Here is a 20,533-nt window from a genome sequence, read left to right as displayed (position 1 = left end):
TTACTTATTTCGGGTTGAATGGTGGTCGTTTCGCACCCCCCTGGTGCCCGTGAGCGGAAAATCTGCACTTGCAACTTTGAGCCGGCGGGCCGCGTCAGAAAGTATCGCGTGATATCAGGTCTCGCGATGTAAACAATTGCTTTACGGCCAAAAGAAATCTGCTAAAATGCTGTCATTATTGCGCTCACTCACGCTGTTCGAACCCGAATGAAGAAGACGTTTTAAAGAATGTCCCATCTGCTTTGATGTCGTTGATTTACTAGCCTCTGGTGTCTGAGAATCGCCAACGAGTTTTTACAACAGTGCTGTCAAATATCTACTCCGAAGCTGTGGGGGGAGCTCTAGAGAGAAACCTGCGAGCAAAAAGCGAGAATACAGCGAATAAATCCCGAAACTACTGAGCCCTGCTTTAAGATAATTATCACAGATGAACACAACTTTTATGAATTTTGAAGCTAGGCTATAAACGAACTACACCACGGTCCCACGAATTTAACGTCACCATCACTAAGCTTCCGACAACTCTTTCAGTTGTTATCTAAAAACATTTTCCCAGAACGTTTGAGTTAGAATATAGTTTATGAGAGCACAATTATAAGCATAACGAGGCTGTAAAAGCGGACTGAGTTTAGCTGTTCGACGTGATGACGTTTAATCTCCTCGACAGCCTCTGTAGTCCCATTTACACTGAAAAAAAGAAGAAGATTTTTGCTGCTTGTTCAAATTGCTTAATTAAAGTGAGCTTAAGCAACACCATTGCTGTACATTTTGCCCTAATTTGATTGTGTTCAATCTGCTTAAATATATGTAAAATTTAAGTTTACTTAATCCATTTGTGTTGGATTACATGAATGATTTATGTTGCATTAACTGAAACTGGGCGGTGCTTGTTAGTTCCCAGCATGCTTTGCATATGGCTTAAGAGTTAAGAGAGAATAAATGTTGAAATTAAGTTTATGTGTTTTTGAGAAAAGGGGACGATTTGATAGTGTGTAATTGTGTTTAATGTTCAATTACATTGGAATTATTAGAACCATTTAAATTACAGTGGGTTACCATTGTGGAGAAGAGTGGAGCATTTGGTTAGGCTGTGGACTGATACTAATAGGTTTAAATATTCTGACTGATGGAGCATGCAAATTTAGCATTACATATGTTAATAAATGTTATTGTTAGCTGATAGTTAGCTATAATTTATCAACTCAATTGTGTGATACTACAACAAATGAAGTTTTATTGGTAGAATGAATATACGAATTTGAATACCTAAATTATGTCAGGGAGCCTTTTAAAAATCACTTTGAGACTACTTAATTGGGTCATTTAAAATGACTTCATTCCATGATATTGAAGTTACATGAATAAATTATGTTTGTTTAACTTAATTGATTCATGTGGAACTGATGTACACTATTAAATCATGTAAATCCAACACACTATTTTTTTCAGTGATACTTGTCAGCAACCCTCTTATTCAAGACACATAACAGCTTAAAAAAATCACGAGTGGGGTACACTGAAAAATAGTGTGTTGGATTTACATGATTTAATAGTGTAGTATATCAGTTCCACATGAATCAATTAAGTTAAACAAACAAACATAATTTGTTCATGTAACTTCAGTACCATGGAATGAAGTCATTTTAAGTGACCCAATTAAGTAGTCTCAAAGTGATTTTTAAAAGGCTCCCTGACATGATTTAGGTATTCAAATTCATATATTCATTCATCCAAAACAATTGCATATATTTTAGTGTCTGGGATGGCAGATATCATTACCTAGCAGCCTATGAAGGAGTGAGACAGCTCTCAGATTTCATCAAAAATATCTTAATTTGTGTCTTACGGGGTTGGAACAACATGAGGGCGAGTAATTACTGCCATATTTTTCATTTTTTGGGTGAACTAACCCTTTAAAATATCCAAAACGTGATTTCGCGCCAAAACAGTCGAATCCGTTGCGTGGTGACGCAGGCGCAGCGTGGGGTTTCCCAGCCCTGAGAGCAGGGTCACTCACCGCGCCCATCTCTGCTGTCTGATGGCCGGAGCGAGAGCCTGACACACGGAACGCAGAAGAACCACTCCAGCACCGGAGAACGACGCGCGTGGGACGTACAGAAAGGCTAAATTTGGACCGAGCGTTTGTTGGTCACGTTTACCACAAGGCGTTTGCGTGAAGCTTGCGTTATTTGGGCAAGAATCGGCGCGGTTGCAGCTGTCGCGGCTGCGGGTTCGGGGAGTGCCGCTCTCCGCTGACTGACTGACGGACTGTCTGCGGGTCGGGCAGCTGTGGAGCCCTCTTCGCTGTTTACAGTCAATGATACATACACAACGAACTGTTCCGACGAAACACAGGTCAGTGTTGGTCTTCTCTTAACGGTCGCCTGCTTGCCTGTATTCGGCTGCTGTGGGGTTCGGTTGGGGTGGGGGCCGCTGCTGGACTCACACAAACACATTTAACAGTCACTGTGGCTTTATTTGTCAATATGAGCTGCAAATACCAAATTACTAGGCCACATAAGTGGTTTAGTATGTGTTAACTTCCTCAAATCACGGTCATGTGGCAGAGATGTGCTGTTAGCTGACTAGCAGCACTCATAATCGGGCTCCATATTCACGTTAAACACTGTCAGGTGATTTCTGCCGTCGGGCACTCGCATTTCCGTTACAACGGTGTCAAACGGTCCCTTCGTTTGAATATTTAAATGTAAATCCTGGTTTGCTGAGTATTTTAAGCCTGCATTGGTGCAGATGATGATGATGATGAAATGGACAGTGAAGATGGAGGATAAAGCCAAACTACCTCCCCCACTTCACTTCATCATGGAGTCGCACTGTTTGTGCGTTTAAATATCATCTTTCTCCATGATAAATCCTCGATGAAGCGCTCAGACACCGGACTCTCGCGGATGTGTGTGTGTGTGTGATCGAAGTGCTTCTTTGATTGGTTTTTAACCCTGAGCCTGTGCTTTTAACGACCTTAAACGGGAGTTAATGGGATTTTCTCGATCTGTTTAACGTGTGTGTGTGTGTTGTGTACGAGTGATTTATGGTTGTGTTCGTGGCGGAAATGTCAATGAGGAAGAGCAGCATCAGTGTGTTTCATCACAGTTCGCAATCATATTGCTGTGATTGTATGTAATAATGCCGGTGTCCGTTTAAAGCGCATCTACTGTCCTGCTGAAACATGGACGCGCACGCGCGCGTGTGTGTGTGTGTCAGCACTAGTGTGTTTATGTGCTCAGTGAGTGTGTATGTGTGTGTGTTCACGGCCTACAGCTGCTGCAGCCAACAAGATGGCGACTGATGAAGACACAGCCCTGCCTCACACACACACTCACACATCACGCATGCTCTCATACACTGCTAAAAAACATTACATATACGCTCAAATAGCCTCGGTTCTTATACAGCTGTCACTCAAAACACACTTGTATATCTTACCACACGCACATCTGAAACATTAATGCTCTCATATAATTTCTATAAATCACAGTCACAGGGTTACCGTCCTGTATTTTCAGGAATCTTGACGATATAATTGGCTGGTTTCAGTTTCGTTCAGTTTGGAGCTGAACTCTGCAGGGTGTTCATGAATCACACTTCACACACCTGATTCTTAGTCACTATGAAATCAAAATGAACTGGTTTTTATGGAATATTGCAGTGTTTATTATATAAATGATTTATCCATGCACATCTTTTTATTTATTTATTATTTCATGTTCCTGGTAATGTTGAATCAGAATCTTCCTCTCGCAGCTTCTCTTCTCTTCTCTGAAGATGTGGGCGGGGCAACCTGTCACTCACATGAGATCAGCCAATAGCAAACCACAACCATCCAATCAAAATCCCCACAGATAAAATCAAGCCCCGCCCTACATTTGTTCTTGTTCCAGAAGTGTTTCACTCGGATATACACAATAGAGAAGAAAAGACGCGCACAACTTCTGTTTCATGTCGACTTGAACACACAATCAATATGAAAGGATTCCCATGGTCATGGAAATTAATTAGGCCTATATTTCCAAATCCGTAGGGAAAAACAAAACAAAGTGATCTTGCAGGGTTGGAGGGTGCATTCAAACTGTCTAAAATATCTTTAATCTGATCAATGTACAAGATGTACCATGAAAGACACATCATGTACTGTAAGTTGTTATTTATTCCCATAATTCAGCACAGTGTGTTGGAGCAGATACACGGAAAACAAAGCTGTATAGATGTAGTAAACTCTCACAGAATCTGCTGCTCGGTTCAATTTGACATCATTCAGAAAATTTGACATGACAATATTTTGGCTAATTAGATGGTTTTCAGCTACCAATTTAGCTGCGTTTAATACATTTTAAACAGCAATTTTTGCAAAACAATGTCTGAACATTGATGGACCTGCACATCCATCATATTTAGAGGGATTTGAGCTGTAAGGTGGGCTGCGCTTTGTGTCTTATGTAACAAAACGTCAGCGTCAGAATGAAATAAAAGCCCCTGCAAACATTCACAGGACTCATGAAAGAGCGCAAACAAAGTCTCAGAAGAAAACCTTTTCCTTTATAACTCTCACACCGGCTTAAATCCCCCCAGGGCGCTTGATTCACGTCACCGGTCCACAGAAAGTGTCAAATATGGCAGCACTGTACTGCACGTTACTGCACTGTAAAAAGTTAAAAAGATTATTAAAGTACATTTTAGAAGAGACCTCTATTTCAGTCTTAAATTTACTAGCTATTTCTGAGTGAAAATCGTTTCTACGCCAAATAGAAAAGCCGCAGAAAAGAATCCTGTCTCGTAACCCAGTGCCGCGTTCTCGGGGGGGTTTAGCGGGAACCTTGTTGTCTTTTATGACAAATGTTGTCTTTTATGGTTGATTTTCTCTTTTAGGTCAGCTTCTGTCATGGTGAAACGGCAGTCTAAAGTGAATCTTGCTGAGCAACTTGCCTGAATCAGGTTTAATATCAGCGGCAATTGAATTTAACCATTGAGTTGTTACTGCAAGACCAGCGCAAGAGCGTTCATCTGTATCTTCAACCGGACCACATTGGCCATGTGCTCGCAAACTTAAAGTATCTTTTCTACCCTTAAAGTCATTTGGAGCAGCTCAAGTGAACGAGACATTGTGTAGTCAATTGTGTATTCCCGCTGTAGTCAGTTTTATGCCTTAAAACTCATCTTTGATCACCAAAATTACATATTTTCCCTGGAAAAAAAACTTAATGCCTTAAAATATCTTGAATGTAACTCGACACCCTTGCCTCATTTAGTATGCGCAGTTCTATGAATATGCAAATGAGCCCCGCCTCCACTCACTCACTCAGCTCAGAGATCCACTGGTTGACGATCACACGTTGATCTGATTGGTTACAAGGTAGTTTGTGACGTCAGAAACACCAGCGATTTCAAAGCGTGTTTTTGAGACTGTCTTTGGTTCACTGCAGTTTTAAGGAGAAAATACTCAGCAATGGTGTCGACTAGGGATGCAAATTATCGATTAATTCATTAATCATTAATTGACTGACCTTATCGATCGATTAACTGATAAGCGGCTATTTTCCTGAGAATGTAAATTTCTCACCGTATCAATAGTGTCTTTAACATAAAAAGCTAAATATTGCTTATAGGCTACTGAATAAAAATGCATGTTATATTGCTCAATTGATGTTTTATTGTAACAGTTGGGATACGGTACAGATAATGGCATTTATGTAGTTTAACAAAATAAATTATCTACAGAAAATTTAAATACATAAAAAATAATTGTGCACTGGCTCACCTGTTGCATGTGAAATATTAAGCAACAAAATACATTTTAAATAAAAATCTACATGGGTAGGCTTAGCCTACAATATTAAGCCTACATATAATAATCTATCTGGTAAAGTACTTGAATGAAAAACTTGAAACATTAGCAGCAGCAGCTCTTATAATCCCCCTTGGTCTGAGAAAGGTAACAGTAAGATTACTAGACCTGGAAACTTCAAATATAGACCTGAACACAACTTAAATCATCCCTGAGGAAGGTGACAGTAAAATTAGAGGGCGTCCCTCGTTTACACTGTCAGTGAAATGTGACCAAATTCTGATTTTTTGCTCACATGTGACAGATCCGATATATATATATATATATATATATATCTCATGTTATAGATCAAGATTATTTATAAAGGTTTTTAAACGACCAAACACACTCACTTACACGTATTTGAGAATCGGAATATCAGACAGGCTAGTTGATGACATGGTATGCAAGTTTGTGAATATTTTGAATAAAAAAGGAAAAGCGAAATAAAAGCGACACATCTGTCGTACAGTATTATTGTGGCTGCGGTGTATCGCCTGACGCATCGCCATGGAAACATTAAAGGGAACGTTCTCGAAAAAACTCACTCTGGGGGTGTCAGTTAGAATATTTTAAACTTACGCGTGAAAGGGTTAAAGAAAATATCGAAAATAAATATTTGTGTGTGATGTAAAGAGGTTAGAAAAAACTTAAATCGGAATCGGCTTAAATCGGTATCAGCAGGTCAAACTCGATTAAAAAAAGGGAAATCGGAATCGGCCTAGAACATTGTAATCGGTGCATCTCTAATTGTTATGTCTACAAAATTATTTTAGATATAGTATACAGTAAAGTCTAGCTAGCTTGCAAATACTGAGGATACCTACAAGAGTCACCACTTCCTCTGGTAATACACTGCACACCAGCGCGCAAAGTCTTACTTTGTATTATAGAGTCTGGAGAACCTTATTTCTTGTTGAAGGAGAACTCTATTCTTGGGACACTTTCCTTTCTACTGTTTCAACTGAATTTTATTAATATTGATAGTGTTTGGATGCTTTCAATGGTTTGTTCGCATTCTGCATTAGCAAAACACCAAAAAATAAATGATAAAATTATAAATCTTTACCCGGACAAGTGACTTTTGTGCATGGACAAGTAAAACAAAAATGTGAAGCCCTGGCATGGTTTGTCTTAAAGCATATTAAAAACACCACATAAACAACATTAAAAGCTGGATTTTTACCACAGAGGGACTTTAAAAATGTTCAAATTGGCATCATTATAATATGCAAGAAGATGCAAAACGCACGTTGCTTTTGTTGTAATGCGTTTTTCCCCCTGATCTCTTTTTATCCCTCTTCATGTTTTCAGCCGCGGCTCTGAATAGGATTAAATTGTTCCCGTCTGTAGATGGCGGCTTTCGGGATTATGGGTTTGGTCAGTGATAGTGCTGATTTGACTCGTGTCTGTTTTACCCAGCTGTCTCTACAGTTGACATGCCCTTTCAGCATATTTGATCTTTGTTAATCCTTAAGTAAAGTTCATGCCACTGCGTGCTGTCATTTACTCTCATGGCATATTTTTGTTTGTGTCAGTATTTGTAGAGCGTCACGTAATCTGATCTGTATGAATGACGAGGTTGTAGCGCATCAGCTCATGTTTGCCTTCTGATGGGAGTAAAATCAATCCAGTCAGCTCACATTTCAGAGTTTAGCTCCACACACACCGGGACCACCGGATTCAGTGTTTCAGGACTAAAAGGGCATGTGAATACTGGACATCAGAAACACAAGCTCATGCTAAAAAGTATTTTCACTTAACTGCATTGAAAAGTTCAAGTTTGACGCACTTGGACCTGCAAATTCGTATTATGCGAAAACACATGACCAATAGTTAGTATATTGAACATCAGTGCATCATTTTATCTTAATTAAAAAAGCAAAAAATCCCGAAACTCTAAAGCTGCTGGTTTGCAGCATCGCATTACAGTGGAATATATAGATCGTACATTTTTACATTCGTTTTATGTTGAATTTATGATTTTAAAAATGGCATCACGGAGCTTGACATATCTCGTTCATTACAATGTCCAAAGCAACTTTGCATGCTAAAGTCTAGGGCGATCACCCCTTTATACTTGAAACATGAACTCAAAATTGCTGTTTGAAACTTACTTTGCAATCATTAAAAAAAGTCCTTTCTGTATAGTATGAATGTGTTTAGTTTAGGATTGTCATGGTACCAAATTTCCAGTAGTCACCAATACCAGTGAAATTTCACGGTTCTCTGTACCAATTTCGGTACATAAAAACTGAGAGTGGATTCTGACTAACTTAAACACCTCTGGTTGCCCATTGCGTTCATGCGCTCAACAGATGTGTCTGTGATTGGCTACAATGCTTAACTCTTCAAAAACACACACACGGGAGTGTTTGAAACAGCTGCCTTTCATATACTTTTTGTGCGCAAAAAAACAAAAATCTCTCAGATTTCATCAAAAATATGTGAGTAATTACTGACAGAATTTTAATTTGTGTGAACTATCCCTTTAAGTGTTTCATAGCGGCTCGATCGGTTCAGTAAATGCTACTTCAGTTCTGCAAGTGCAAGTTTGATTCAGTACAGATGTGCATTTAAGAAGCAAAACATTACGTTTTTACTAAAATCACTTCATAAAGTCAGTCGAGGGTTTGAAATAACTTTGATTTTGGATCTGAAGTGGCTTCTCATCACAGAATGAGGCAGAAAATATAATATTTTTTAGTATTCTTTACAGTAATTAATGCTATATTGATTAGCATTGCATTATAAAAAGGCCTATACTTTATTCTTATGAAAATACCCGAGAGTACAGATAAACCATATATTGTCACAGTCGTGTGTTTATCGTCTTCATGTTTAATAACTCAAAGCATTTCTATCTTCTTTTTGTTCAGCTACAGCAATAGCTGGATGCCTCTGTCCATATTAGGGATTTGCTGGAACATCATAAGTTATATTACATCTGTGAGGCAAGGACAAAAGTAGTCCATGATGTCGGACTCAGCCATAAACAGTGTTCCCTGCTCTGCCACTGCTGAATCTATAGTGTCAAGTAAAATCAAATTTCATACAAAGTTGTAAATGTGAGTTTGCTGTTTGAATTGAAGGCGGTGTGAAACAGTGTAGTGTGAAACACTGGCATGAACGCACATCTTTCTGTTGAGTCGTCCATACAGTGCGAGCAGTGTTGTCTGATTCACTAACAAATGACTCTCTTTAAAGAGTCTAAAAGAGTTAGTGGTTTAAATCAGTCTTCCTCTGAATGAACTGGCTGAATCAGAGCCGTTGCTGAGCTAACACCCAACTCACTTAATGAACTGTAAGTTATCCTCCCAGTCTGTCCTGGGCATGTGCGAGTACGATGGCACGACTTCTCTATCTAACGTGTCGAGTGATGCTCGTGCTGGCTGACCCGTGCTGTCACACTCTTTTCCTCGCAGGTCGTTTGAATACGCGTCTGTTATCAGGCCGTCATGTGCTGCTTTGAATAAGCAAAGCGACCTGCGGGAGTGTAATACCGTAAGCCGCTGGTTCTACGCTAGTATGCTTTTGCATGTGAAAACACACCATTTGCATTTTGAATAAAGGCTGTTGATCTTGCTAGCTTTGAACTGAACGGCGGCAGAAACGTGTCCGATCCTGATGGAAAGCTGAGCAGCTGTCATGATTTCAGCAGTCTTCAACCAGGTCCTTGACCTTGAGTCAAACTAAACCAGCTCCAGATGAATACACAAAGATACAAAACCATGAACTACTCATCCTGCTAATGAATCAAAAACTCACAATACAATATGACACTATGAAAAGTTTTTTGATTTATATTACCAAATATTCAGATATACAAATGAGCAGAAGTAGTTTAATAGTGTTGAGAGACTCGATTAACCCTCTCGGGACGGATTGGGCGGTACCGCCCAAAATGGCATCCTTTTACAAATGTGTAATCATCTTAAAAACTATTAATGATAGAGAGATGCGGTCTTTTTTGCCGTCTTCCTCAGATTCCGCTGAAAACAATGGTATATGGTATACATACTTCCTTGTTGCGTAATACCACTGCGTATAAGGCCATTGAACAATTACAAATATCTGTCTAGCAAAGGGTTTGGAAAATATATTTTTTGTTCAAAAACTGTTCACTATTGTTGTGTGAGGTGTGATTTTCAGTAATAAATGACTAAAATAAAATTTTCGTTTTTGAAATTCTCTAGTTTATTGTACATTTTTTTACTCATACTTCCTTTATAAACACATTACATGCATTCTTATGTTAGCTTAGGGTCTTCTGAATCCATAGATACCAAATACATGGTGTTCCATCTCCATTAAATATGGTTTATAAGCCCAAATGTAAAAATAGAGAAAACGGACCAAAAAGGGCTTAGTCCCCAGAGGGTTAAGATGGTGCTTCATAGGAGTGCACAGATCTTTAGTCGTGGTTTGCTGACTTGGATTGGACCGATTTGGACTGTAAATAGTTGATTGAAAAAGCATGTTGTGTAACACTATATTAGATCTGTGCATAAACTCCTAATAAACCTGCTGTTGTCTGTCATGGTAATCAAAGAAAAAATCACTCTCTGCTCTTCACTTGAATAACTTTTGTAACTTTAATTGTAAGCGTTAATCTGCATTTCATTTTAACAATTAAAACTATCCAGTGTGGTTTTACATTTGATTAGCCTGCATTCATTTCAGTAGTATTTCTGACATGAATACTGTTAGACCTGAAAAACTCAAGCACTGTTTATTTTGTCTCTTTATTCTATTGTATTTACTTGTGCTATTTGTTGCCTTGGCTTTTAGCTTGCTTAGTTAGGGACATTTAATATTCAACAATATTATTGATCTGCCTTACTTAAAGGGGAAATGAAGCAGTCAATCAAGTTTACATGATTTACAAGATGGATTTCCACTATAATCCACAATTATATAAGAAACATGACAAATGTAAACATATAAAAGAAAAACCGTTATATCTTTCGCGGCCAGGGATTGTGCAGTATTCTAACATGTGACGTCACGGGGTTGGTTGGCTTTAATAAACCCGGCTGAATGTAGGAATATCCCGACATCAAACTGTCTACACCACGGTGTTTTGACCGCGAACAACTAACGACGTCTAACGTTATGTTATATACAGCAGATGGACTCTGACACGGTGGGCATCGCAGTACAACAGCCACACTGACACCAGGTAGCGTTGCCAACCCGCTCTTCGCCCCAAACCACCACCGGCTGTTCGACATAACGACGTACCACTGCTCGGTTCCCACGCCGTATCGGCTCAAATGCATATATTAATACATGCTAACTTACATGGTGTTGACAAGAGACAGGAATATGATGGCAGACATCGCGAACAATGTTTCCATGTGCAGTTTGTTAACATATAACGTTAGACGTCGTCTTTTTGTCTGGTGGTAATAAACTTCACTAAGTTAGCTAAACACTAAGTTAGCGTTAGCTAGTTCATGCTTACAGCTGTTAGCTAATAATGACTGTACCTAACGTTAGTTGTTCGCGGTCAAAACACCGTGGTGTAGACAGCTTGATGTCGGGATATTCCTACATTCAGCCGGGTTTATTAAAGCCAACCAACCCTGTGACGTCACATGTTAGAATACTGCACAATGGTGGCGCCCTGGCCGCGAAAGATATAACGGGTTTTCTTTTTTCTTTTATATGTTTACATTTGTCATGTTTCTTATATAATTGTGGATTATAGTGGAAATCCATCTTGTAAATCATGTAAACTTGATTGACTGCTTCATTTCCCCTTTAAGGTGGATGATGACGCAATTTTCTAGAAACAAACTTTGTTGTTAACTTTTACTTTTTTTTTGTTGTAAATGTAGCCCTATGATTCAAATAAAGCCTCAGTGTGCTGTGTGTAAGCTATTGCAGCCAAATCATCAAAAAATAATGAGATAACAAATGATCTCTATGGAGGTATATATGGCAGGTTTGCCTGTGGTATCGATATCGATATTTTTCAATGTACTGTATCGTAGTTGGAAATTCCAGTATCGTAAAACACTTGCATCTGAGCTCACAGGACATCTGTTTTCAGACGTTATACTGTATGGAGGAAGTGCTTTAAATGAGCTGTGTGAAGATGTTGGATGTGTGTGCCGTCGAACTGCTGTGTATTTCATGTGTGACAGAGTTGAGCATCCAGAGGAACCGGTTTGGTCGGAGGCAGATGCCGGCGCTGGTTTGCCGGAAGTATCTGAGTTTGATGAGATCAAGTGTTAAATGTGTTGCATTCTGGCCTACAGTTGTCCAGTGGTAAACATGAGAAGTGAGCTTTGTTCCAAAACCTGCTGTCTACTCTCTACATGAGCTAATAGACCACACCTCGTGCTTGTCTAGTTTTGAGCTCTGTGGATTCAGTAACATGCAAAGTCATTTTTTTTAAACATACATTTATAATGGACGTTTTTGTCATCTGCCATCTTGAATGAACGTTTTCCCTGAGCTTGACATGGTGCATTCTGGGATTGCATTCTCCCTGAACAATACTTGTGATGCTGTCTTAGAACAGGAGCAACAGAAGCGCGATCATATAATCATGCTGCTAACCTTTTGAAATGCTGTTTGCGCTCACCCATGATGCCTGAACTGCCTATAGGTAGACAGCTCACAACATTTTGGAACGGAGCCACAGTCACATGACCTTTCTTGCTTTGTATTAACTCTTTCGCTGCCAGTGTTTTCTAAAAAGAAGTTGCCAGCCCGCACCAAACTTTCAAACAACTTTCATGGCCCCAAAAATGTTTGTTGTTTTGACAGTGTGTTTCCCACAGACTTACACTCCATTTGCTTACTCCTACACTTACACACTATTTATATTCTAATGCCCTTTCGTAAGGGAAGGCCTCTGGTTGTGGTCCATTTATGGAGATCCTCAGACATGAAGAGGTGTTCCACTTTAAGCTGGTTTCTGAGGTGTGTTTACCTAAAGATAAAACAAAAACAAACAAACTAAAATACCACAGCGTAATGTAAAGGAAATGTGTAATTATATGTTGTGCTTTTCAAAGGGATGCAGTTACCTTGTTCATGGTTGAGAAATCACATTCAGAGTTAACAGTGGAAACCGGGATAACAAGTGCAATGCTCACAAGAAGGACCAGGAAGGGGAAGAGGGTTCGGATAAAGTGCTTGAAATACTTGAATTTCGCTTTTTGAAATGTAAGTCTTGGAAAACCATTGAAAACAGGCATATTTATGAAAAGGTACTTGAAAAGTGCATGAATTATTGTAAGACAATATATATGAAATTAGTGTTTATTTTTTTAAATAAAACAATCTTTTCACACAAAATTAACACTGCAGCCCGTCTGATAAATATATAGAGCCAGTTCGCATACTTTTCATATACTTAAATAGCCATATGACCGTAATATTGCTCATATAAATATTCAAGTATGTGATACCGCTTTCATTCTTCAGAACAATCATATTCATGAGGGAAAAAAATCAGTTTGAATAAGGAAAGCGATATCTTTGTCATAGTATCCTTTCAATGGTTAAAATAACCACAGTTATAGCATGTGCTGCACTTTATTTGTACCTTTTTTTTATTCGTTTATTTTTTATCTATTTACCTTTTTTAGAATTTGAAAGATAATAAAGATATTGTTTGATAAGTGAGACCTCTGATTGTAATCCTAGAAAACCAAAGAAGTAGTGCTTAAAGTCTTTGAAAGTCCTAGAATTTCATTTTACAATATCTGTACGAACCCTGCAACCCTCTCCGCACACCTTGGCAATAGAATCACCATTGGCTAGAACATTTTTTTGGTTACTCGCCAGACTGATATACTATTTTTCCACCAAAACAGCTTATCTTTGTAAAATGGCACAGCTTTTTAAATATCTAAATTTACACTCTTAAAATCAGTCAATCAAGCATTATATTATGATATTATGATAATCAAGTATTATTTAATGATAGAACTCTAGTAATTGGAACTAAAACTTAATAACCATGCATGAATGCATATTTGTCATTTTAACTTAATTTTATTTCATTTATTTATTTTGAATTTAGGACTGGTGGTGGAGCTTAAAGGGATACTTCACCTCTGGAAAGATGAATGTGTATTTAAAATAGGTAATTTATGTAGAAGAAATGTGAAGAAATTTTTTAATTTGGAGCTTCCTAGACTGAGAAAAGCCAGAAAATGTATTTTTGGCTCATGTGGATGAAAGACAACAACTCCCAGAATGCACTTGCTTCGCTGCCCTAGGAGGCCACGCCTACCGGTAAGAGAGCGCAGTTGAAAACAACAAGGTTAGCCTACTAACTTAGTGAGTCTCCGTGACGAGTTTGCCAGGGATTTCGAGATCGCTCAAAATGTCGGGGATTCGGCTTTTGCGTTCTACAGTCGCCATTCATCATGTTTACTGTGGCGAGCAGGACGAGGCTGACGGCCGCGGGAGAACGGCGCGAGGCCGGTGGCATCATTACTGAGACGTGCCGGTCTCGTAAGTTATCTCTCACGGAGGAGTGGGAATTTTCTTAGCAATGGTAAAACGCACATCAACCGATCACTTGTTTAGCGTTCATGTAAGCACTACATTCAGATTCACCGATCGGAATGAATTCAGTTAGATTGAAACAAAAGGTGTGCATGTAAACAATGAATGGCGACCGCGGAAAACAAAAGCCGAATCCCGGACATTTTGAACGATCTCGCCAGCCGGACAAGTCCAGGAAAAAGAGGATGGTAACCCCTACTTACTCAGCTTTCTCCTACTATTCAGCTTTCTCCACAGAACAAGAGCCTGCTAGCTTAGCTTCCAAAGAAAGACGGCTGACTGTGTGTACATTCTGTGAGTGAGATCCCACCCTCTATGGGCGGGCTGATAACATGCGGGACAGCTCCTCCTACTGGCTGTAGTCTTTAGCCTCTGGCCAGAAAATCCTCCGATGACGCAAAATGACGATTTTTGCATCATCGGAGGATTTTTTCCAGACAAAAAATTCATAAATCTCTCGTCTCAGGGGGATATGAGGGGGGAAAGCACAGTAATTCGAAAATACTACAGGTTTTCTACTAATACAAAGCTTAATGCTAAATCCTGAAGTATCCCTTTAAGATATTGTTGGTCATTCACTGTTTCTGTAAAAAAAAGAAGAAGAAAGAATTAAAAGATGATAATGCTACTAATTCTACTACTAATAATGACAATATACAACACATGAGCTGCTGGGTTCATGAATGTTAATCACGTTGTCAGCGTTCGCTCGAACTGATTTGATGAAATTAAAACAGGGATGAGTGCAGGCCAGTGAGATTTAGCGTTTGTGCATTAGCTCCGCCCACTACCGGAGAACCCGGCATATTTCCTGCTTGTACTTAAAAGCTGAATAATTCCAGATGAACTCCGTTATTTTGACAGGAAAATACAAACAAGAATATCGTTTACATGTAGCGTGTCGATTTTGCGTGGTTATCGTGTCCGTCAATCTGGCCCATTGCTCCTCCTCTGGCACTTCTTTGACATCTTGCCCTCTCCTCTTCCTCTCCTCCTCGTGCTGAATGTTGAAGACCACATGTTCTTGGGGATCATTGAGGTCCTGATGAAGACGAGACGGGAATGATCCAGGGAGTGAAGTCTGTCCACCTCTTTGATGCTCCTCAGAATCTGAATTGTAACAGGAACCTACATTTAAAAAACAAAACAAAGCGTTGCTGCGGTTTAGTATTGGTCAGACATGCAAACTATCCTCATTTCAGTGCATCACATCAAACAAATCTTAATAAATAGATGCATTTAGCTCCTTTATATGTAGAAAGTTGAAAGATTTTGGACAGGTGTACAAGGTGTGCGAACATGGGCCTGAAGGTGAACAGCTGCCACACATCTGGACGTCTCCTCATCTCTGCCTCCTGATGAGGCGTTATGAATAGAGAAGATCACTGTTAGGGTATCAGATAGAATGATCAGTTGTGAATGGGCAGAGGAAAACCACAATTGTATTAAATTACTACTGCCTTTATTTTCAAGTCCAACACCCGTGCCGAGTGTTGCTGTACGGTTTGCACTGTTTCTGAAATATAAATAAAGTTCTTGAAGGTGGTCCTTGTGTTTTACATTATTTGAGTCCTTGCAGCACAAGCCATGATCTTTGGGAAGCTGCTTGGCAACCCCATTCGCACGGCCTGAATTTAAATAGTTATTTAGTGACAAACATGGGACGCGACAAAAAAACACTGTCACATGGGTGATTTTAAAAATCTTATCACAGTAGGATTGTATACAACAATAATAATAATAATAATAATAATAAAATGAAGAGGAAGAAATGATGATAAAGGAAAATAGAAAGAAAGAAAGAAAGAAAAGAATATTTCTGAATATTTATTCATGATGGCACAAATTATGCAGTTATTAAATTTACCATGCTGTGTGTCTTAAAACGAGGCGCATCAGCCACTCTGAATGAAACCCAGTGCCTCGTGCGTCGGGCTCGTTGGTGTCGTGTCTACAAGGCAAATGGACATAGAAATGAAAAATAGAAATGAGTCTCCTTTCCCTGAGGAATAAGCGTTCCTGACCTGTCCTGCTTGCCCATCTCCCCTGCTGCGTCTCTCTCTCTGGTCCCGACCCTGATTCAGCCTGGAAACTAGCAAATCAAATCCACCGGATAACCAGCTTTCCCGTCGTGGAAGTTTCGCAAGTTTTGCTAAGACCTCAGTTTGTGATTCTTCTGGACATCCTTATATGTGGAAAATATCTTTCAATATTCATCAGGATTGAAGGAGCAAACATTCTGCATCAGAATTAAAGTTAACAATACAGTCGATATCGGTTAGCGTTAGCCTTTGTACAACCTGCTAGCATCGACCACCCGGCTGTATCCAATGTCAAGCTTAGCCGTCCTTAGTTGCCCTTAATTACATGCTTGCAGAAAACGTGCTAGAAGAGTTAGGTGTCCGCGTTCAGAACACACTCTTATCAGAGTTAGCTTTAGCGCAGGGGTTTTGGACAGATGTGTGCAGGTGAGTGTGTTCGTGATGCTGCGTCTCCGTCAGTAACATCTGTGGGTGATGACGCCAGTACACAGAGAGACGCATAGAAACTCCCCATGTTTAATCCGTTCGTGTCATGTGTGAGAGAGATGCTCAGCCAGTCTTCAGTACACAAGATTTCACATTGTAAAACATTGCATGGGTATAAGAATATCTCGTATATCAAAAGACAGAACAGAACATCTGCTTTAAACAAAACACCTTTTTCATTCATTCTTTATCAACAAGAGTTTTAACAGAAATCTGAGAAAATCGAGTTTTTGTCAAAGACTTTGTGTGGATCAGATTGAGAACTATGATCAAAACACAGATGGAGTAGATCGAGTCGTCTCCTCTTCACGGGTTCCACGTTTCATTCAGATGACGATTTATAACGTTTCATGATCACGTTAGCATACTTGTGTGTAAGCAACTTCTGGTTGCTCCGATCCTTCTGGTTTACACAGATCTTCTTTGCTTGGTTTTGCAGGGCCCGATGAAATCTGTTGTATTTTTTCCCAAATTCCACTTTTTCTGTTTTCATTTTTTTTGGATTCCATAATTTTTGTAATCAAAAAGCATTTTTAATTAATTGAAATCATGAAACACATTTAAATGAATGATCAAAAAAACATGTCTAATCAATTGAATTCAAAAACGATGGTTGTAGTCACATTAATTCATGAAGCTCTAACAATTTAAAAGTATGATTAAATGAATATATAACTATACCGTTAACACAAAATATAGCATTTTTATTTAATAAGGTGCTGCACACAAAAGAGGTTTACTGTATAAATTAAAACATGGATGAAAACAATCTTATGATGTGATATTCCTTAATATAGTTATTTATTTATTATTTTTACAGTACATTGAGTTGGCCAATATATTTCTGTCTTCATTTCTTCAAGTTAAACCAAACTTTTATTTTGGTGTTTTGTTGTGAAGACCTTTGAGTTTCTTGTGGGCATTTGTCTGTAGATTTTACGCTGGTGAAGTGACTCGTGAAGTTCATCCATTATGAACCGTGTAAAACAATGTTCTAAACCCTTTCCCATAATTTATGAGTTTATATCTATTTATTTCCCATAATTTAAAGGCGTTTATGAATTGTTAGTCGTCATAGGCTTGCATAGCTTTTAGCTTCTAGGTTTTGATAAAAAAACAAAGAACATTTTGAACGTTTTGAAAGAATTTGTCTCACAGAAAAAATAACTTTCATTGAAAAATATAATGCACGTGTATATTCTAAAATAAGTTTGTTACTAAACAAATAGTGAAAGTATTTGCAGAATCTGAACGATACTGGCCCGACCGGACCGTCAGCATGCAGTAATGTAAAGCAGAACCTGAGACTACTCTTTAGTACAGTTTTATCATGGCATTATGTGTTGTGTTGTGTTATTGTGGTCACCATGATGGCTTAAAATAGACGAGGCTCGTGTCAGTGGTCTGTAATGGCCCATTAATGGATGCGCCGGCAGAACGGTTCTCCTCATGTCATTATGTTCAATCACCAGAAATCTCTTTCAGTATGTCATGTGACCTACATACTTTTACATGCGCACTTCCCTCAAAACCAGAGCAAATATTAGTCACAGATGTTCATTCCTCCTGCAGTTTTGTAGATTCAGATTGTGAATGTCACTGTCCACACAACTACACTAATCACTAAGTTGACAGGAAGCTGTGACGGTTAAAGTCTTCATCAGATGAATAAGTACATGTGCTTGTGAATGTATTAAACCCACAGTATTGGCACCCATGTTCAGTGGACAATATCATTTACCTTTGACTAGAAGAGGAAGTGGATGCTGTGCGATCAGGCCGTCTTGAGTTCAGTGCTGCCCAAGAAAGTGTGTAGTAACCAGTGTTGGGTAATGCGTATGAATCAGTTTTTTTAGCTGTTTGTCATGTCTTGATATTCAGGATTTTGCTCTGAATTAAAATGGTAAAAATGATTGGATGATGTTTATTTTATTTTATTGCTGATGTCTTGGAGAGCAGGGTGACCAATATCACACTATTTACTTGACATAAAATGGCACACGCATAACTTTCTGAGATGACATGTATAGTTACTAGAATTAGAAATGAATAATTTGAAAATGAAAAAACAGATTCATACTTTAGATAGCGTCTTAATTCTGTGAGCAATCAGATGCTGTGTAAGTTTGTGTACACTGGGACTCAATAAAGACCATATAATGTTAATTTTACACACAGTACGCAGTGAATGTTATGAATATGACATAGCAGCAAACTGGACATAGCGCCACATAGTTTGAAATCAAGCGTGTCCAGTGACAGCCGAACTCTCCTGTCCACACACATCATGCACAGAACACATGCGTTTTTATGCATTAAAATATCAATGTGACATATTCAGAGACTCAATTAAATGATATAAATGCATATTTTCCGACAATATATGAGAGAAGCATTACGGCGTCTGCCTATTATCAGACAGAACTGTTAAAGGATGATGCTTTTTAATGTTTTCCTTTAGTTTGTGTATATGATCAGGAAAGTTACAAAGCTCATAGTCTCCCACAAAGGGATTTATTCAATGTAACGCAGATTGTCTAAAACGCCTTGATCAGAGTCCAGATATTACTTCCTCAAACGTCCACGGCACAATGTGAACTATTAGCACAATTAAAACGATCTGCTGAAGTCGTGCTGGAAAACCGACGACATTATTCTTAATTGTGTTTAAAAATGCTTTATAAGCTTTGGATGCTGAAGCTCGCGATTATGGAAAGTGGGTCGTTACATTTCTGAAACGCACTTAAGGTGTTTGGCCAATCACAATGCACCCGGTCTGCTGTGTGTTTTTAAACATTAAAGCATGTAAACTTATTTCATTACACCCAATAATCAAAATAATTAACTTGTAAAATAGCATCATATGACCCATTTAAGACAGTCAGCTAATGAAGACAGAGAATGGGAGCTCGGGTGCTGTCAAAATAAAAGTCCTATTTCAAACTCTTATCAGCCAAACAGGAACTTTTGGGCTGATGTCAATAATTAAAAAAAACTTCCAGGTCAATATATTTGTTGAGTAAACATGTAATTAATCAGCATGTATTTATTATCAGGATGTACAACACACAAGAAAGTGTATTCAAGTCTTTTTATTTCATTTATATGCACCAATATAAATGAAACGGGAACAATATATCTATAAAGTCTGTGATGGAGACTTCTGTAAACAGGTTTTACTGATGACAGACACATTGCGGAGTCAGAGTTTTGAATCCATTTGTTTTAACAGACACTTCAAAAGAACAAAGTCGTGAACATGAATCCGACTTCTGAAATATCTCTGTTTAGTTTTCTTCTGAGATCTAAATTAGAGATGCTATTAAAAACTTCAGGTGTGACAGAACAGGTCAACATGGTCTATAGGCAATTTCTACAATATTATTATTATTGAATAATACAGCAAATATTTGATATACTCCTCAATCCTAGTAAGATTTCAGAATCTAGTGTCAGTTTTTACCTTGCACTCAGTATTGGTGATTCATATTTTGGTATTTTGGCATTGCATTGGGGCTTTTATTGCGCTGTTGCACCAGCTCTTCATTTTCCACTGCAGGCTCTCAGAGCGACTCTGTGATCGCAGCGCTGCTTGTCCTCTACAATGGCAGGTTATAAATAGATGTGCCTT

At 38.6% G+C, this 20,533-nt stretch overlaps 1 protein-coding gene across 1 annotated transcript in view; it reads left to right on the top strand.

Moving 5' to 3' along the window:
• Positions 1 to 1,990: 1,990 nt before the first annotated feature.
• The window catches only part of gnb1a (guanine nucleotide binding protein (G protein), beta polypeptide 1a), a 47,218-nt gene continuing 28,675 nt past the window's right edge, over positions 1,991 to 20,533 (top strand). The window contains exon 1 of the mRNA XM_084087114.1: positions 1,991 to 2,355. The gene's annotated coding sequence lies outside the window, so the exon portion shown is untranslated. The remainder of the gene's footprint in view (positions 2,356 to 20,533) is intronic.

Source organism: Abramis brama (assembly GCF_963993115.1).
Source record: "Abramis brama genome assembly, chromosome: 16".
Classification (NCBI taxonomy): Eukaryota; Metazoa; Chordata; class Actinopteri; order Cypriniformes; family Leuciscidae; genus Abramis; species Abramis brama.
The sequence above is the reverse complement of the archived record's forward strand: the minus strand, read 5'-3'. Positions and strand labels throughout refer to the sequence as shown.